General features: G+C 40.3%; 1 protein-coding gene across 5 annotated transcripts in view; it reads left to right on the top strand.

Annotated features, from left to right (window-relative positions):
- The first annotated feature begins 430 nt into the window (after positions 1-430).
- LOC134349486 (protocadherin Fat 3-like) overlaps positions 431-17,315 on the top strand; it is a 763,599-nt gene continuing 746,714 nt past the window's right edge. For all 5 annotated transcript variants that reach the window (XM_063053870.1, XM_063053874.1, XM_063053871.1 and 2 more), the window contains exon 1: positions 431-881. The gene's annotated coding sequence lies outside the window, so the exon portion shown is untranslated. The remainder of the gene's footprint in view (positions 882-17,315) is intronic.

Here is a 17,315-nt window from a genome sequence, read left to right as displayed (position 1 = left end):
TGGCGCAGCGCTCGTTCGGCCCCGAATTGAAGTGAAGATCAACCAATCGTTGCCCCGCTCTTCTGAGTGTGGTTGAATTTTTAAGCGCACAAGTTGGGCAGGGAATGAGTAACAAGGTAGGAACGTGGTTCATTCTCATTTCTGTGAGTGTTGCACCTTCTTTAAAACAAAAGAAAACAAGTAAGGACATGAACAAATATTCGCCAATAGTATACTGAAGGCGACTTACTTGTATGAGACAAATCAAGGCAGTTAGACTGCGAGTTAACAATAACACAAACTTTATATTTTATTACAATTTATGACATAAACTAATTTCAGTTTGATATTGTTCCCACCCTGCAGGCTGATGCCTGCGCTTGTCCCAGCGGCCCGAAGGACTCCATTTCCCGTGATGCAGGGACATAGCTTCCATTGGAGGGAGGGAAGGGACTCGGGGCAGCTGGGCTGTCGATGAGTGAAGAGCGGGGAGCCGCCAGTCGCCCCCCTGCGCTGCCGCCTGTTCGGCACCGGTTAAATCCGGGTTCAGCAGCACCCTCCCTCGCTCTCCCCGCCCCCTTTGCAGTTCCTAAGCCGGTAATGGGAAGGTTACTTGGCTGCAGCGAGAGTGCGGACTGATGTTGGCAGAAGTTGTTTGCAGAGGTACCGAAGCGTGCGGCGTGTTTCCCTGAGCCGGGGCAACTCGGTGAAGTCGGCAGCTCCAGCCTCCTCTCGCATCGCGCTCGCTGCCGGCGGTGGCTGTCAGGAAGCTTTACCCCGAGTTGGAGGAAGACAACTCTTCGCGAGCAGGAATACGCATCGAGCTGCGGCTTTTCACAACACAACAACAAAAAAAGAATTTTCTTCTTATCGCCCCTCCTCCCCTGCCCCAAGGAAACCTGGTAAGAAGGCGCCTCATTCATTATCTGTTTTATCACGGACGCGATTAAAGAAGCGCGCTCGCTCGGGAATTTTTGTGAAATCAGTTGACCAAAGTTGGGCAACAAGTTTCCCCCCTCCCCACGCTGCGACAGTTCACCTGATGCCTTACAACTGCCGAATGGTAGATGTTTTTGCACAATGATTGCTCAAAGATCCGACTCCATAAATCGTAACTCGTAACGTCTTCCAACGACACTGAGTAACGGTTAGAAATGATCTCAGTGGCAAGTTTTTTTTCCTTGCTTCAGTTATATCATATTTGCGGTTACTTTCTTCGCAAATCAAAGCGAATTCAAAGTGACCAAACGGATTTTTCTTTCGAGCACGAGGAGAAGGCGCACGGCACTGAGGTTGCACTGTGTGAGGCTCCCTAAATACGCGGAATTTGAATGATATGCTGCATTGCTTTGAACTACAGCTTTAATGGACAGAAGCACTGATGAGTGCAGAGTTACTCAAAATTTGGCATCGCTATACGACTACAGCTAAGGGATAATAAGCAAAATCTTATTGGTGACGATGCGAGATCAAGTAAGAATGAAACAAGTTCCTGTATAAACTGTTGGGCTGAATGACCTATTTTAAAGCAATGAATGTGATACGTTATGCATTGTGTTTTCCTATTGTCATTTGTAGTAGTTTCCTATTTGTAGCAGGTTATCCCAGTGAAAATAAAGAGTTTATATTTTTAATTTGAAAAGCGAAAAACCCTCTGATCTCAAAATGTCACAGCCTTTTATAAGAATAAGAGAAATAATAGTAAGAGTGAGCTTGTGGATCCTTCGGCTCTTCTGCCACTCAATTTCATGTTTGATCCTCAGTGCCAAGTCTATCTTCTTGTAGCGATCCCCATCATCGCTCATCGCTTTATTCCTTTTTTATGTTTTAAAAAAAAATTCACCAACTTTGCCATTGAATGTACTGGAGGACTGAGCATCCACAAAGGTCTGGGGAGAATTCCAGGGATTGGAAATCTTCTGACTAAGGAAGTTTCTCCATTTCCCAGTCTTCCGTGGCTGTGCCATCATCGTGTGACTATGCCCTCCATTTGTAGATTCTCCAGCCAAGGAACACACTGTCAGCGTTTACCCAGTCAATGTGAAAATCTCAGTTTTTCAATCCTTCAATTAACCTATCTTAATTCTCTACTAGGGTAACTATTGAGCTGTCCTCCTGCCCCCTCTCCATCTCACAAATCAAATGACTGTAGTGCTTTTAGTAAACTGATGACCTTTCAACTATGGGGACCAGAGGACAGCTGAATAGTTACCCTAGTAGAGAATTAAGATAGGTTAATTGAAGGATTGAAAAACTAGTAGACTAGTTTGGCGCTGGCACTTGGCACTGAGGATCAAACATGAAATTGAGTGGCAGAAGAGCCGAAGGATCCACAAGCTCAGTCTTACTATTATTTCTCTTATTCTTACAAAAGGCTGTGATATTTTGAGATCAGAGGGTTTTTCGCTTTTCAAATTAAAAACTAGTAGGATTGAAAACCTAGTAGAGAATTAAGATAGCTCAGGTCAGGTCACTCGGCTGAGTGCTACTGGTACCATGTAACCCAGTACTACCTGTCACATGGGTGGGCGGCGACTAAACTAGCTCCCCCACCAGACTTGCCCAGAGAGGAGGGTGGCTAGTCACCCTGCAGGATGAAAAACAAGACCTGTCAACGGGCGGATGAACCCTCTCGTAGGGTCAACGGCCATCTTGCAAACACGTGCCGTGAAGCGCGGAAAAGGCATCCCTTGCATTGAAGCTTGGTCTGGCCATTCACTGCGGCAGAACTTCCCCAGACGTCCCGGACCCCACCATGCCGCTGGATCCAGGAGGGGATGTCCAGAGGGTGGGTCTGGACCTGTGCAACCCCCTACTCACCTAAAATCCACTCACGCACACGCTGTTCCTTTCTGACTGAAAGGAACCACCACCATCCTATGGGATGGATAGCCAGAGAGAGAGACAGAGGGACCAGACTCCATACTGTCTTCTAAATGAAGTCAAACCACTCTGAAGTTCTGCGAGGACTTAATGACTCTTCTGCCTGACTGTCCTGTTTTAAAGCCTGACACCTGCTGCGTTCACCAGCAACTTTGATGTGTGTTATCTGATTTTCTTTCTGTTTTGTTTGCTGTAGTGACAAGTACATGGTATGGTACAGTGCAGGTGGATTGGTGATCACCAGTTGGAATTTGATTCATGCTGTTGTCTGCAAGGAGCTTGTATGTTCTCGGCGTGGGTTTCCATCGACTTCTCTGGTTTCCTCCCACATTCCATAGACATGATTAGGGTTAGTGAGTATGGAAATGCCATGTTGGTACCCAAAGTGTGACATCCAGTGCGGTCCCTGAACTGCGTCGATCGTTGACGTAAAATTGTACATTTCAATGTACATGTGGCAAGTAAAGCTATTCTATCTCTATAAACACAAAAAAGTCTGTAGATGCTGGAAATCCAATGCAACACATGCAAAATACTGGAGGAACTCAGCAGGTTAGGCAGCATCTATGGAAAGGAGTAAGTAATCGACATTTCAGGCTGGGACCCTTTAGGACTGCAAAGGAAGGGGGAAAATATCTGAATAAAAATTGGGGAGAGGGGAAAGTGGCTAGCTGAAAGGTGATCGGTGGAGCCAGGTAAGTGAGATTATGTTGTCATTTTGTGTTTTATATACCAGTACTGTAGGTACTTGTAGACACTAACATTTATGATCCTATTACCATTTTGAAAAAATATTTTTGCTGTTTCTCTTACTAAGATAAATAACTTGAGTGTTGTCAATCTTGCGCAAAAAAAATGTAATGTCATAGTTATTGACACCAAAATTCCACAAATTGTAATTTGGTCATTTTAAACAAAAACATTCAATGACATTGATTGGAGCAAAATGTTTGGTTAGGATAGTAAAAGAACCCCACCTCCCATTCTTTCAGTAGTAATATGGAACACTGTATATGCACTTGTGATGTCAGATGTTTCATCGGGCCTGATCTGGAAGATGTTCACAGCATCACCACACTCCTTTTGTGACCAATAATCTCCCACCTTAGATGACAGTGCATCCAATAATTAGGAAAAAAAAGTGACAGAAAATAAATTTGGAGTAAACCTCTTGGGTCTGGGCAAATATATTGAAATTGTTATAGAGAATTTGACATGACAAGAATATGAGAAATTTATTATTTAATATACAAAATAAGATCTGTCCTGGCAGGCTAACTTTGCTTGCTCTTGACAATATATCCCTCTGCCATTGTCTTTGTTCTCTGAATCAGTTCATGAAACTTACTAGCAGCTTTAATAAGGGTGATCTGTGTAAACTGTATGTTGATGTACCTGCAAATTAGACTTCAATGTTACTATATTAATATCTTATTAACATGATAGTGCTGTGGATGTGCCATGCTAACACATGGAAATCAGAATGAGTAAGCACTCTGATTCTTTTTTTTTGAGTTGTAAGAAAATAAAAATAAAAATGAAGATGTTGAAAATCTGGAAAAAAAAGACAAACTGCTGGACACATACAGCATATTTAACAGAACCTCTGGCAAACAAAAACTTTTAATATTTCAGACTATAGACTTCATCAGACCATTTGTTTCTAACTGCAGATAATGAAACTGAATTTGGATTAATACAGTACAAGGTACTTACTATTATACCTTGCAGTACAATAAGTGTTCCTGTTGCATTATTTTATTGGGCAACAACTTAACCTGATTGGGTACTTATTGTAAACAAGGAAATCTGCAGATGCTGGAAATCTGAGCAACACACACAAAATGCTAGAGGAACTCAGCAGGCCTGGCAGCATCTATGGAGAAAAAGTACAGTTGATGTTTCGAGCCGAAACCCTTCAGCAGGACTGGAGAGAAAAAGCTGAGGAGTAGATTTGAAAGGTGGTGGGAGGGGAGAGAGAAATGCCAGGCGATAGGTGAGAGGGGGAGGGATGAAGCAAAGAGCTAGGAAGTTGATTGGTGAAAGACAGAAGGCCACGGAAGAAAGAAAAAAGTGGGGGGAGCAGCACAAGAGGGAGGTGATGGGCGGGCAAGGAGATAACATGAGAGAGGGACAAGGGTATGGGAAATGGTGAAGTGGGGTGGAGGCATTATCAGAAGTTTGAGAAATTGATGTTCATGCAACCAGGTTGGAGGCTATCCAGATGAAATATAAGGTGTTGTTCCTTCCAACCTAAGTGTGGCCTCATTCGGACAGTGGAGGAAGCCATGGATGGACATATGGGAATGGGAAGCGGAATTAAAATGCGTGGCCACTGGGAGATTATACTTGTTCCTCCAAGTTTCACCTATCACCTGGTGTTTCTCTCTCCCCTCCCCGCACCTTTCAAGTCTACTCCTTGGCTTTTTTCCTCCAGTCCTGCCGAAGGGTTTCGGCCGGAAACATCGACTGCAGTTTTTTCCTTAGATGCTGCCTGGCCTGCTGAATTCCTCCAGCATTTTGTGTGGGTAATTACAGTGCTAGAATTGAACTGTGGTCTGTGTAAGGGCCTTCAATGTCATAATGCATGATAGTGTAGGCTGTGTGATGCTTAACGGGACCTCTCTGAGAAAGTTTCCTGCCTTTGAAACCTGGTGCTGGAAGCAGCTGCATGTATTAGCCACTTGATATTTTAAATATTTCCCTCACTGTGGCTCTCCTTTTGTGGGTGTCTGACTCTTTCCCCTCCCCCCCAATACACCATCCGATCTTACCACTTGTTCCCTTTTTAATTTTAATACCAATGATACTTTCACTATCCCTCATCCATTGTGCATTCTGGATCATGAGCTACCATGTTGTAGAAATATGTCCCCATCAGTGCATCCCATAATTTCCCCATCAACAGGCCTCTCTGCATATGGCAGCTGAAACACTCCAGTGACCTGCCTGACTTCTGTTAATATCACCATTTTGGACTGAGTGGTGGAAAGGTCCTTACGCTCTTTTACCTTGTAAGCGCCTTTTTGTGGTGCGTGACACCTTATGCAGTACAATTTTACACCGGTGGGTCTTCTCACTAAGCATGGTCCTCTAACAGTCCATTGAGTTGGGAAATTAAAATTATTATTCCTCTAAATGGAAGTAAAGTTTAGTATGTGACCTTAAACTAACTTCTGATTTTTCTGAATACCTGTTATGTATTGTGTCACCAGTGATAGAAGCTGGATGTCTTTTTGTCTATTTTTGATTTGGAAGAGCTACAGCCTGCAACAACCTAATTTTATCTGGAGTTCATGGAGCTCAGAAGCTTCATTAATAGTTGAGTAGATATATGTAGCACAAGATATTCTGACACGTAAGATTCTACTCTTTGGCACAGCTGGAGAGCCGTGGCAGCTTCCTAGCTTTTGAGTGGCAAAGTTAGGGTTCTCCCTTCTTGGTAATAGCCTGATATTTAGCCATGAATGGACTGTGTGCGTTGTGTACATGTATCAAATAAAGGCTGAATCTGGCTTTGCTGTGATTCTGTACTGGTGAAACAGATTCCCATTTTGCCTGTAAGTAATGGCTTAGACGGGTGTGGTATTGTAGGGGGTTTGATTATCACAGAATTACATGCATAAGAAGAATTTACTATCTATGCTCACTTGCCATCTGTGTTACCTCCAGAACTACTAAACTGTTCTTTTGACTTTTTGTCAATGTACAGTGGATTCCAGTTAATTTAGACACATCAGGACAAGTACTTTTGCCCCAATTAGTTGAAGCTTCATGGAAATAGGTTAAGATGTATAAAAAAAGACAAACTACCATTAAACTGAGTAACAAATTGTATCTACTATAAAACTGTGGTTCCTACTAGTTATTGACTGAGGAATTCATCCACTGCTGTGTTCTTTTGATTGACTGTACCACTGAACCTGGACTTCGGGGTTGAGAGAGTAGGACTACTCCAATGCAATGGCTATTCCACTTTAAAAGCTCTCTCCTGTACAGGTCTCCTGTCATTATTGGCTATGATGGACAACCAACAAATGAATAAAACCAGTGCAGACACCTAGTACTGATATTGGACTATCTTTGTACAATGCTTTCGATGACATCCTCCAAATCTTCAATTTCATTGTAATTTTCAAGATGATCGTTGATGCCTTCAAATTCTTCATAGTTCCTGACATGTTAAAGTAGTGAAATCATTTCCCTTTAAACCCCAGCCATTTCTGGCATCTCCAAGCCTGAATGCTTGAAACTGTAGTGACCAAAATTGTTCCAAATCATCTTATTGCTTGTGTCTCGCCATCAGTGACACAAGTCACAGACTTTGAATACAAACACATGCAACTGACGCTATTTAAAAAAAAACGTTTACTCTAAGCATGATGTAGTGTTTAACAGCCACAGAAGTGCATGTGGCTGTCACTAATTAGAAACTGTTTGCTAATAGCCTCCTGTCCCAATTAAGTAGTATAGTGTCCCAAATAAATGAATGCCATTTTCTTGAATTTTATTTTCTTTAAAAGGTGTCCCAAATTAGCGGCTGCTCCAATGAACTAATGGCTCAATTAATAAGAATTCACTGTATATCGAAATATATCAATATTAACAACAAAAGTGCAAGAGATTCTGCAGGTGCTGGATATCATGAACATCACACATTTTTGGAGGAACTCAGTAAGTCAGGCAGCATCAATGGAGGGGAATAAACAGTCAACGTTTTGGGCTGAGGCCCTTCAAAGGACCTTTTGTGTGTCGGACTTTGATTATTTGAATAAATGAAACCCAGAGTATCTGTGTCTCTTATTACGACTTGTAGATGTAAAATAAAGTGGTTGCAGCGAGAGGCCTATCACAAGGCAAAAATTGTAGTAGGAACAAAGGCTTTTCCTAAAGTTAAACAGATTTCAAATTCAGAGTAAATTTACTATCATAGCACGTATACTGTATGTTACCATACACTGCCTGGAGATCATTTATTTGAAGGCATTTACGTGAAAAATAAAGAACTACAATAGAATCTTAGAATGTAAACAAAGACTGACAAACAATGAAGGTGCAAAAAAAGGACTAAGCAAATTAAAAGAAGTACTGAGAACATGAATTGTAAAAGGGTCATTGAAAGTGAGTCAGTTTGGAGTTGTGGTTAGTGAAGTTATCCATTCTGGTTCAAGAGCCTGATGGTTGTGGCATAATAGCTGGTAATGAAAATCGGCAATGTAGTTTTTGCTCGCAACTTCTAGCTGAGGTTGAGGTTCTAGCTGTTAGTGATGTGACCCATCTAACTGTGAAGGGATAGCAGAATGATTTAATGGGATCAATAGCTTTCTAGCTGAATGGTGAATAGAGCTTTCTTTCCATTTTGGAGGCATTTTGCATGGGAATAAATATCACGTACAGTACTGTGCAAAAGTCTTAGGCACATGTATACAACTAGGGTGCATAAGACTTCTGCATAGTCCTGTATTTGTCAATTGAGGAGCAGGGAGTGAGTTTGTAGAACTGGCAGGAGCAAAGGATGTTGGGAATGATGAGGGTGGAGCACTGCAGGAGGGGGTGTGGGACAGGTGGCAGAGAAGTGGTGCCAGTGGTGGGGGGTGGGTGTGGTGGTGCGGTGCAGATACATTCAGTCCTGACACACTAAGCAAGGTCGTTTGATTTACTGATCACTATAGAATGTCTCTCTGGTACTTCCTGCTCCCTCCACTCTCCCTTCCCCCTTTCCCAACCATGATGCCCCTCTCCCTGCCCCCTTTCCACTCTCAGTCCTCAAAAGAGACCCATATCAGAATCAGATTTATCCTCACACAAACGTGTCATGATATCTGTTTTTTTTTGCAACAGCAGTACAGTGCAGAACATAAAATTACTACAGTACTGTGCAAGAGTCTTGGGCACCCTAGATATATGTACTGTATCTGCCTAAGAATTTTGCACAGTACTGTATATATGTAAATGCAGTAAATGAACCTGTGTGGTAGTATAAAAGCTAATGTTCCTCTTAGTAGATTGCAAATAAGATCTAATAGTTATTCATTGTCAAACAGATTTATATTCTTCGATGCTGCCAAGGGGTGAGATGTTTGTCTCCTTCACTTCATTGTGGTACTCGATTGAGATTGCACTTGCAGTGCTCTGAGGGAGAGAAGAAAGTAAACCGATTGCCTGTGTGCGTCTCTGAATTCCACATAAGCAAAATAAAATCATTCAAAAGCACCAGGGAAGTTTCGGTTTTTGTACTGACAGGTATGTTGGAACTGTTGTTAATTGGATGAGTTCTCAGTGTTTAGTAATGAAAGAACAGGATGAAAAACACAAGGGGGAAGCTGTCTTAATAGCAGTCATTTTGCATTATGTTTTCTCTCCATGTGACTGAAGTTCTGCTCTGGAGAATCCATTAAGGGAGAATGCAACTTCTGAGAGTTCGTCGTCAGTGTTTTTGATATCAGTGACGTGGGAAATTGTTTTGTCACATCAGTGGGAGACTCAGCACAAAATGTCCTGTTTTGAGGCAGATGCTCCTAGCTACTCAGACTGCATGTTATTTCATTTAAAATTTGATAACAAACCAAAGGATGAGTGAAAAATTGTGTAGGTGAAGTTTGTTAAGCTGCTTTGACTAATATGCATGTTTGGTTGCTCATTAAATGGCATCAATTATTAAAATAGGTAATATACAATCATTACAGAAACATGGACATTTTTGACACTTTAAAAAATACAACTGGGATTTTGCCCCCCCCCGCGGTGTTTCCACTGCGCATGTCCATACTGTTGTTGCATTTATGTGGAGTATCATGAATGGGCTGCTTAAGTTACATTGCTCATTCACATGGCTGTACTTGTGCTTCATTGCAGACTGAAATTTTACTTGTCATCGGACTGCAAAAGTTTCTATTGATCTGTAGTTTCATTTCGCTGTCAGTGTTGTGACTGTGATCGAAGTCACTGGAGATACACTGAAGCTGGTGATGTAGAACTCATCATTCAGCCCAACAAGCAGGCATCATTCTGAAGATGCTCTCAGTAAAGGCTCACAAAGCCAAAAGGCACATCACATTTTAATACCCTTAATCTCAAAGGTAACAGTAGGTTATTCCATGCAGTTTCAATAGTTACAATGACATTGTTTACTTCAATACTTTGGGTTGACAAATTCCTTTGAGGTACATAGTGGACACTTATTTTAATTGATAGGATGCCTCTCAAGGTCCAAACACCTTTGGGAGAAACTAAATAACACAAATATTCTAAACTTTAGATGAGCGAAAGCCGGACACCCAAAATTAATGTGGTCAGGGCTGTCTCTGAGTACACAAAGATGATAAAGTGCACAGATCTATTGATTGCCTATACCTGTGACCATGTTTGATATGCTAAGTGACAACATCCATCTGGTCTACCAGTTTATACTTAAGTCACAATTGTGCAAATAATTTAGCCATGTTGCTTGGTTTGATGCAATCCAATTAATGCAATCACATTGTTTTAATATTTGGCTCTTGCATATACAATCTCTAAGTCTGAGGAGCAGCCTGTGCTTTTAACTTCAATTTACTGCTAGCAATTTTTTAAAAATCTGAAGGCTAATTGCAAGCTTCCTGAACTTACTTACATTTACAATAAGAAATGAAGCCTGGTTCTTGTTTGAATTAATATCTGTTATATTCACAAAACTCCAGAATACTACCTAACAAAGGACCAGTGAGTGTCATATTTTACTCCAGAGGTATTGATAAAAGTATTTACTCTCCCTTTTAAAATATTTTTCAAGGTGAACTTAACGGTTGTAAATGTAGAGTTTTTACAAGAAGAGATGTTTTTGGTGGTGGCCTTCATTTTGCTATCTTCAAGTAGTGGCAGCTTTATATTTTAGATTTCAAATTTAAGATCTAAAAGAAATGCAGTACCTTTTAGCCATTCTTTTTTTAAGGATGAATTTGGTCAAGTTTTATCTAGACCAACATAGCTTTGACTATAATTCTCAACTGTCCTATTTCAATTGAAGGTCAACGTCAAATAGCACCACTGAGAAATATTTAAAAGTCCTCATACTTTACAATGAAGCAGGAATGGAAATGTGTATCTGCTTTTAGCTGTTTTTCATCAGATCTATTTTGAATTTGTTGGCTTGGTTTAAGAAATATCAGTTCATTTTCCAAGTGCTGTCCTAATTGTCATACTTTCAATATATTGTAAGTTGTGTTATTTCACATGGGCAGGGCACAACTGCTCCAGTAATTAGATACCTGATATACATTTTTCAGGATATATTTCTTACCTTTGTTATACTTGTGTTTGTAATTCGCAGCAAACTGGTTTTGGAATCTGTCCCACTTTTAATGCTTGTTAATATCACTTATTATTTCTTCTGTCCTGATGCTGGTACAGTGTGATGGTGGATTTGCATGTTGTTACTTTGTAGATTGTATTTTACAGTACACTGCAGACTGATTTCCAGAACAATTCTTATTACTGACATCAATGAATATCTTATTTCTGCTACACATGTGAAAGACATAATGGACTAGAAAATTAACTTGTCACTTATGGAGAAATCTATGTGCTTCTTGTTTGTTACATCAACTTCATTTTCTTTCTTTTCTTTTTCAATCTTTTTATTAGTTTCATAAAATATAAACATAACATAGCAATAATACAAAATTGTTGGAAATACATTGTTATACTTAAAATGAGTAATTATGAAACCAAATAGTATAAATTGACAAAACTCCCAATCATGTAGGATAACAATGAATAATACAGGACAAAAAAAAACTGGAGAAAAATCATGAAAAAGAAAAAAAAACAAACCCCACCCCAAAAAAAACTAAACTAAACAGAATTAGTCAACTAAACTAAAAAGACTTGGGCAATTCTAACAACGTAAAGATGGAAGAGAAGAAAACCTTAGTGTCGACGACTCCATTCCTCTCAACCAACAGTACAGAGAAGTTAAAATGAGTTTGGAAATGGTCAAATTACATCATATGAAAATGCTGAATAAATGGCCTCCAAGTTTTTTCAAATTTAATGGAAGAGTCATAAACCACACTTCTAATTTTTTCCAAATTCAAACACAACATAGTTTGTGAAAACCAGTGAAATACAGTAGGAGGGTTAATCTCTTTCCAATTCAGCAAAATGGATCTTCTAGCCATTAAAGTAAGAAATGCAATCATCCGGCGTGCTGAAGAGGTTAAATGATTTGAGTCGATCATTGATAATCCAAAAATAGCAGTAATTGGGTGAGGTTGTAGGTCTATATTCAAAACCGTTGAAATAATATCAAAAATGATATTCTGTTAAGCGTACTTTACGTATATGGTTTCAATTCCGAAGATTTTTTGGGTTCAATCAATTTATTTTAGCAAGTCCTATTTTATCTAATTTCCTTTTTCAACCATCCACTATGGATCAAGCTTACTTTGATTGGAAAACCAAAGGTATAGTACGTTTTCGAGATTTATTTTTGGATAATTGTTTCATGTCTTTTGAACAACTTTCTAATAAATATAATTTACCCAGATCTCACTTTTTTAGATACCTACAGATTAGAAACTTTTTAATTACTGCTTCTCCTAATTTTCCACACTCACATCCAATGGATACTTTGGAAAAAATTTTAGATCTAAAGCTCTCTCAGAAAAGTGTTGTAGCAATTATTTATAACATAATTATGAATTTATGTCCTGTTTCCAATAAAATTAAAACTGATTGGGAAAGAGAATTTAAGATTATTATACCAATTGAAAAATGGGAAAAAATTCTTCAATTGGTTAATTCATCCTCTATATGTGCTAAACATGTGTTGATACAATTTAAAGTAGTGCACAGGGCTCGTATGTCCAAAGATAAACTATCTCGTTATTATTCGTATATTAAGCCTATATGTGATAGATGTCATTCCGAGATAGCTTCTTTAACTCGCATGTTTTGGTCATGTCCTTTGTTGGAAAAATATTGGAAACTTCATTTTCAAACAAAAAGTAATCGATTAAATGTGATAAAACTAAGCGAAAACCAAATCTTTTGATCGACTTAGAAGCATGAGCATTATGCCTGCGGATTGCGGAGTGCTTATATGTTCAATAATCCTCTAGGCCTTTCTCCAGTGATGGAACAATTGAAAGTTTAAAAAGAAGAGGTAATGTCATGGCAAAAAACATGTCAGGGCTTCATTTGAGGTGATCAGTATAGGAGAGCTGGGTCAGAGGAGTGAAAGGTGGTTGCGTTTGGTTGCTGGGGGGAGTAATGCTCAATGTGGTAGTGAGGCTCAAAGCAAAGCTGCAGACTAGATTAAGCTTTTAACACAGAGGAGTCTTTCTTATAGTTGGTTTTACCGGCTGGATTCCATAGTTTGGGGCCAACTCAAATAGGACCTCTTGAGTATGATCAAAGTATATGTTGTACCTGTGAAGTTCTGCAACTGTGTAAGTGGGCAATCCTTGGGTCGCATGATATTGACACATTTTTGCAGAATTGACATCCAGATACCTGGATTAACTAGGAAGTTCTGGTCAAGATGGCGCCTATGTACACAACGCTTCCTGAGTTGACATCTTCTGGTTAGACTGTGAAACTTTTTATTTCACCTTGATGTATATTTTTCATCTTAAATGTATTTCTAGAACTGCTAAAGCCTGTGATTTACTGTTTGGAGAGCAATTAAGTGACCCTGCGCTTTGCTTTCTCTGAGAAGATTCCGGGAGGCAAGTACGAGCCTCGAGGTGAAGAAACTACAAGATGTTCAATTCCATTTTGCCAAATAAGATGACGAGTAAGATTGAAACATCAAGGCGAATGCGAAAGGCATATGAGGGTTCAGTGCCAACTACCTGTCTTTTGATCACTGATGGGATGCTGCAGAAGGAGCTTGTGTGGCTTATCACTGAGTCTGGTGGGTAGGCCTCTATGTTCGAGCAGTGTCTCACTTTCGATGATGTTGGAGGATGTTACGGAGGTTCTGCATTTATGGATTTGGACTATGGACTTTTCAGTCCAGTAGTACTTGTATTCTGATTTGTTGTTGTTCGTTCTTTCTCATTTTTTTGTGTGGAAGGAAGGGGTGGGGGGGTGGTGTTGGTGTTTTTGTTAGTTTTTTTTGTGCGGGTGATTTGGGGTTGATGTTCTTGTTGCATATAGTGTGGGGTCTCTTATTTCGTCCTTGTGCAGGGGTGGAGATTTTGGGGCCCATGTTGCGTTTTGTGTGGGGGAGGGGAATTGGAGAGTTGATAATCAAGTGGTTGATAAAAAACACTTAACAGTTCCAGCAACTACCAATAGGGGTTCAATGCCTGCTGTTCTCTCAAGGAGTTTGTTCAATCTCCCAATGACTGTGTGGGTTCCTCTGGGTGCTCCAGTTTCCCTCCGCATTTCATAGACATGTGATTAAGGTTATGCATTGTTGGCATGCTATGTTGACGTCATAGGCATTGCCCCCAGCTCATCTTTGGTCTTTGTTGGTCATTGACACAAATGATGCATTTCACTGTGTTTCAATACACGTGACAAATAAAGCTAATCTTTAAATCTTTCAATTAGCACATTGTGCAACCAGAATCTTATGGCTGCTGGAAATCCGAAATAAAGCAGAAAAGGCTAGAAATGTAAAATAGTGGAAAGAGAAACTTTCCTGGCCAAAGTACTTTATCAGAACTGGGAAAAAGGTTATGAAAATATTTTCAGATGCAGATATGTGTCCAAAAATAAGTTTCTCTATTTTTGTACTATTCTGAAGAATAATCACTGAACTTGAACCATTGAGGTGAACCTTTGAGGGTGTAGTTGGCACTTTTGGCTGGCATTCAATTACTGAAACTTGAAGTCTCAGACTTTGATACGCAAATTGCCAATTGCAGAAGTCCTGAATGTACTGAGTGACAGATGGTACCACATCTGTCACAACGCTTTATTGCTGGACTCCATGGTGCCAGAACCCAGTCTTACTTGGATTATCCAGCAGGGCATTGGGGAATTGACTCTGATCCCAAGCCAGGGCTGACCTGACGTATGACTGAAGACTCCCAGGAAGGAATCTGTGCTTATGGATGAAAAGGCAAAAGTAAATTAATTTTGATGTTTTTTTTAAACATTTCCAATTATTTTCAAATGGTTTTTGTACTTTATAATTAGCCTTACTGGTACTTTTGAAATAATTTATTACACTTTAGTTTTCAATTATCTTTGATATTTAAAAACTATAAAAGTCCTTGATGAAGTTCAAAGGGGACTAAGCTTTCATCGGAGCTTTTCAGGTTATCTCCTCTGAGACCTCCAACAGGAGGATGTAGACAACCACGGATTTCAACATTCCACTCTTGGGTTGGGTGAGTGTGTGAGATTGGAAACTAATAGTGGCAGGTTGGACACACCATGTTTGGAACTATGAGCTAACTTGTGCCTGCCTTGCCCCCCTCTCTCCCGCTTCCTGTTAGCCTGCAATTGTTTTACCACAGTTACTTCAAATATGTTGCTGCATCAAATAATGAAGAGAAGATGCACTTTGATGCTTTTCTGATATACTTCAGTGCAATATATGTGAATGATGAGCACAGCACTGTACAGTACGGGTGACTTGGGTTCATTTCCCATCACTGCTTGTGAGGAGCTTTTATGTTCTCCCGGTGACCCCGTGGGTTTCCTCCCACAGTCCCAAGACGTCCCAGTTAGTAGGTTAATTGGTCATTGTAAAATGCTGGGCAGTGTGGCTCGAAGGCCCAGAAGGAGCTATTCTACACTGAATCTCAATAAATAATAAAGATATGCCAGAGAGAAGTACACCTGATTTATGCTTGACTATTCTCATCAAGTTCTTTACTGTGTTTAAGGGAGATAGATGGTAACTCTGGAAAATCCAGATGAAATTCAGAATCAGCAGATGCATTTTGGTTATAAAAGTATCTATTCTTCTTGTATCCAGTTGGATCTGTTTATATGTTTGTCCATAATGTTCTCAACTCTTAATAACCTGTCCAATTTTCATGACACTCATGTCTAATCATGTGTTCAGAATGTTCCTGGTTAAAAGCCTTGAGAATTGTTGTGAGGTAACCAGGCAATTAGAAGGAAGTACACCCATTATCCGAGATATTCGGGGTGGAAGTGTTTCGGATTTCAGCTTTTTTCTGATTTTGGAATGTACAATGAGGTAGCTTGGCATCATTTCCGACTCTGAATTTGTGCTACTAGAGTGCAGTCGTTGTCTGATACTTGTTCTTCACACATGTACTGATGCAGCCGTTCAATGTGTTAGGTTTTCATCAGCACCGAACTTGGCAAGCTCATCAATGAATTTCTCTGCTGCTTCGTGCTCAGCAGATGCTTTATCACCACAAATCTTTAAAAATTTAATGCAGTGCCTTTTCTTAAGGGAGAGGAGCATCAGAGGGAGGTGATGGGCAGGTAAGGAGATAAGGTGAGAGAGGGAAAAGGGGATGAGGAATGGGGAAATGGGAGGAGACATTACAGGACTGATTTTATAGGCTGACCATTCTCATCTTCCAACTTTTATAATTTTATTATTGGTCTTCCACCCTATCACAGATGCATCTTTGTTGATTACTCTCCTCAGCAAGCTTCAGTTCTTGCTCCAAACTTCCCAGCTAACATTTCTGTACACAGCCCAACTTAAAATGTGTCCAGCAGGTTTCCATAATTTGGACTGTGGCTCCTCAGGTGTGTGATGTACATGTGCATTAAGGATAGTGAGCCTGCACAATTACTATCAGTTCATGTTTAATGCACAGTTATTGCATAGTATGATTTCTTAATTCTCTCCTGTACTCTGCCTGAAAATGGTAAATAGTGTATTTCTTAATTGCAAGTTCAAGCCAGTACCTATCACTGTTCCAACCCAGAACAGCTAACTTGTTCATTTAGTTGTTCTGTTTTCTGGTTGGACTTTGTAAGTTGCTTGGTACATTTTTGATTTTAACTGTACATACACTTTACAAATTCTTTGGCTATGGAGAAGTGCTATGGGGCATCTTACAGGTACAATGAATACTATATAAATGCAGAGCAGCGCTCGCAGTGTGTTGGAGGAACTGGGGTCAGCCAGCATTTATGGAAATGAATAGATGGTCAACATTTTGGGGCAAGTCCCTTCTGGAAAGGAAGGGGGGAAGATACCAGAATAAAAAGGCAGGGGAAGGGAAGGAGGACTAGCTAGAAGGTGATAGGTGAAGCCAGGTGGCTGGGAAAGGTAAAGGGGGAGTCTGATATGAAATGAGAGTGGACCATGGGAGAAAGAGGAGGCAATAGAAAATGGGAATGGAGAGAGGAATTAAAATTGGCCACCGGGAAATTTCACTTTTGGCAGTTGGAGTGGAGTAGCTCGACAAAGTGGTCCCCCAGTTTAGTCCCCAAAGTTAGTCCTGACGAAGGGCCCAAAGTTAGTCCTGACGAAGGGTCTCGGCCTGAAACGTCGACTGCGCCTCTTCCTATAGATGCTG

This window comes from Mobula hypostoma, chromosome 7 (assembly GCF_963921235.1).
Source record: "Mobula hypostoma chromosome 7, sMobHyp1.1, whole genome shotgun sequence".
Taxonomy (NCBI): domain Eukaryota; kingdom Metazoa; phylum Chordata; class Chondrichthyes; order Myliobatiformes; family Myliobatidae; genus Mobula; species Mobula hypostoma.
Note: the sequence above shows the minus strand (reverse complement) of the source record. Positions and strands in the feature narration are given on the sequence as shown.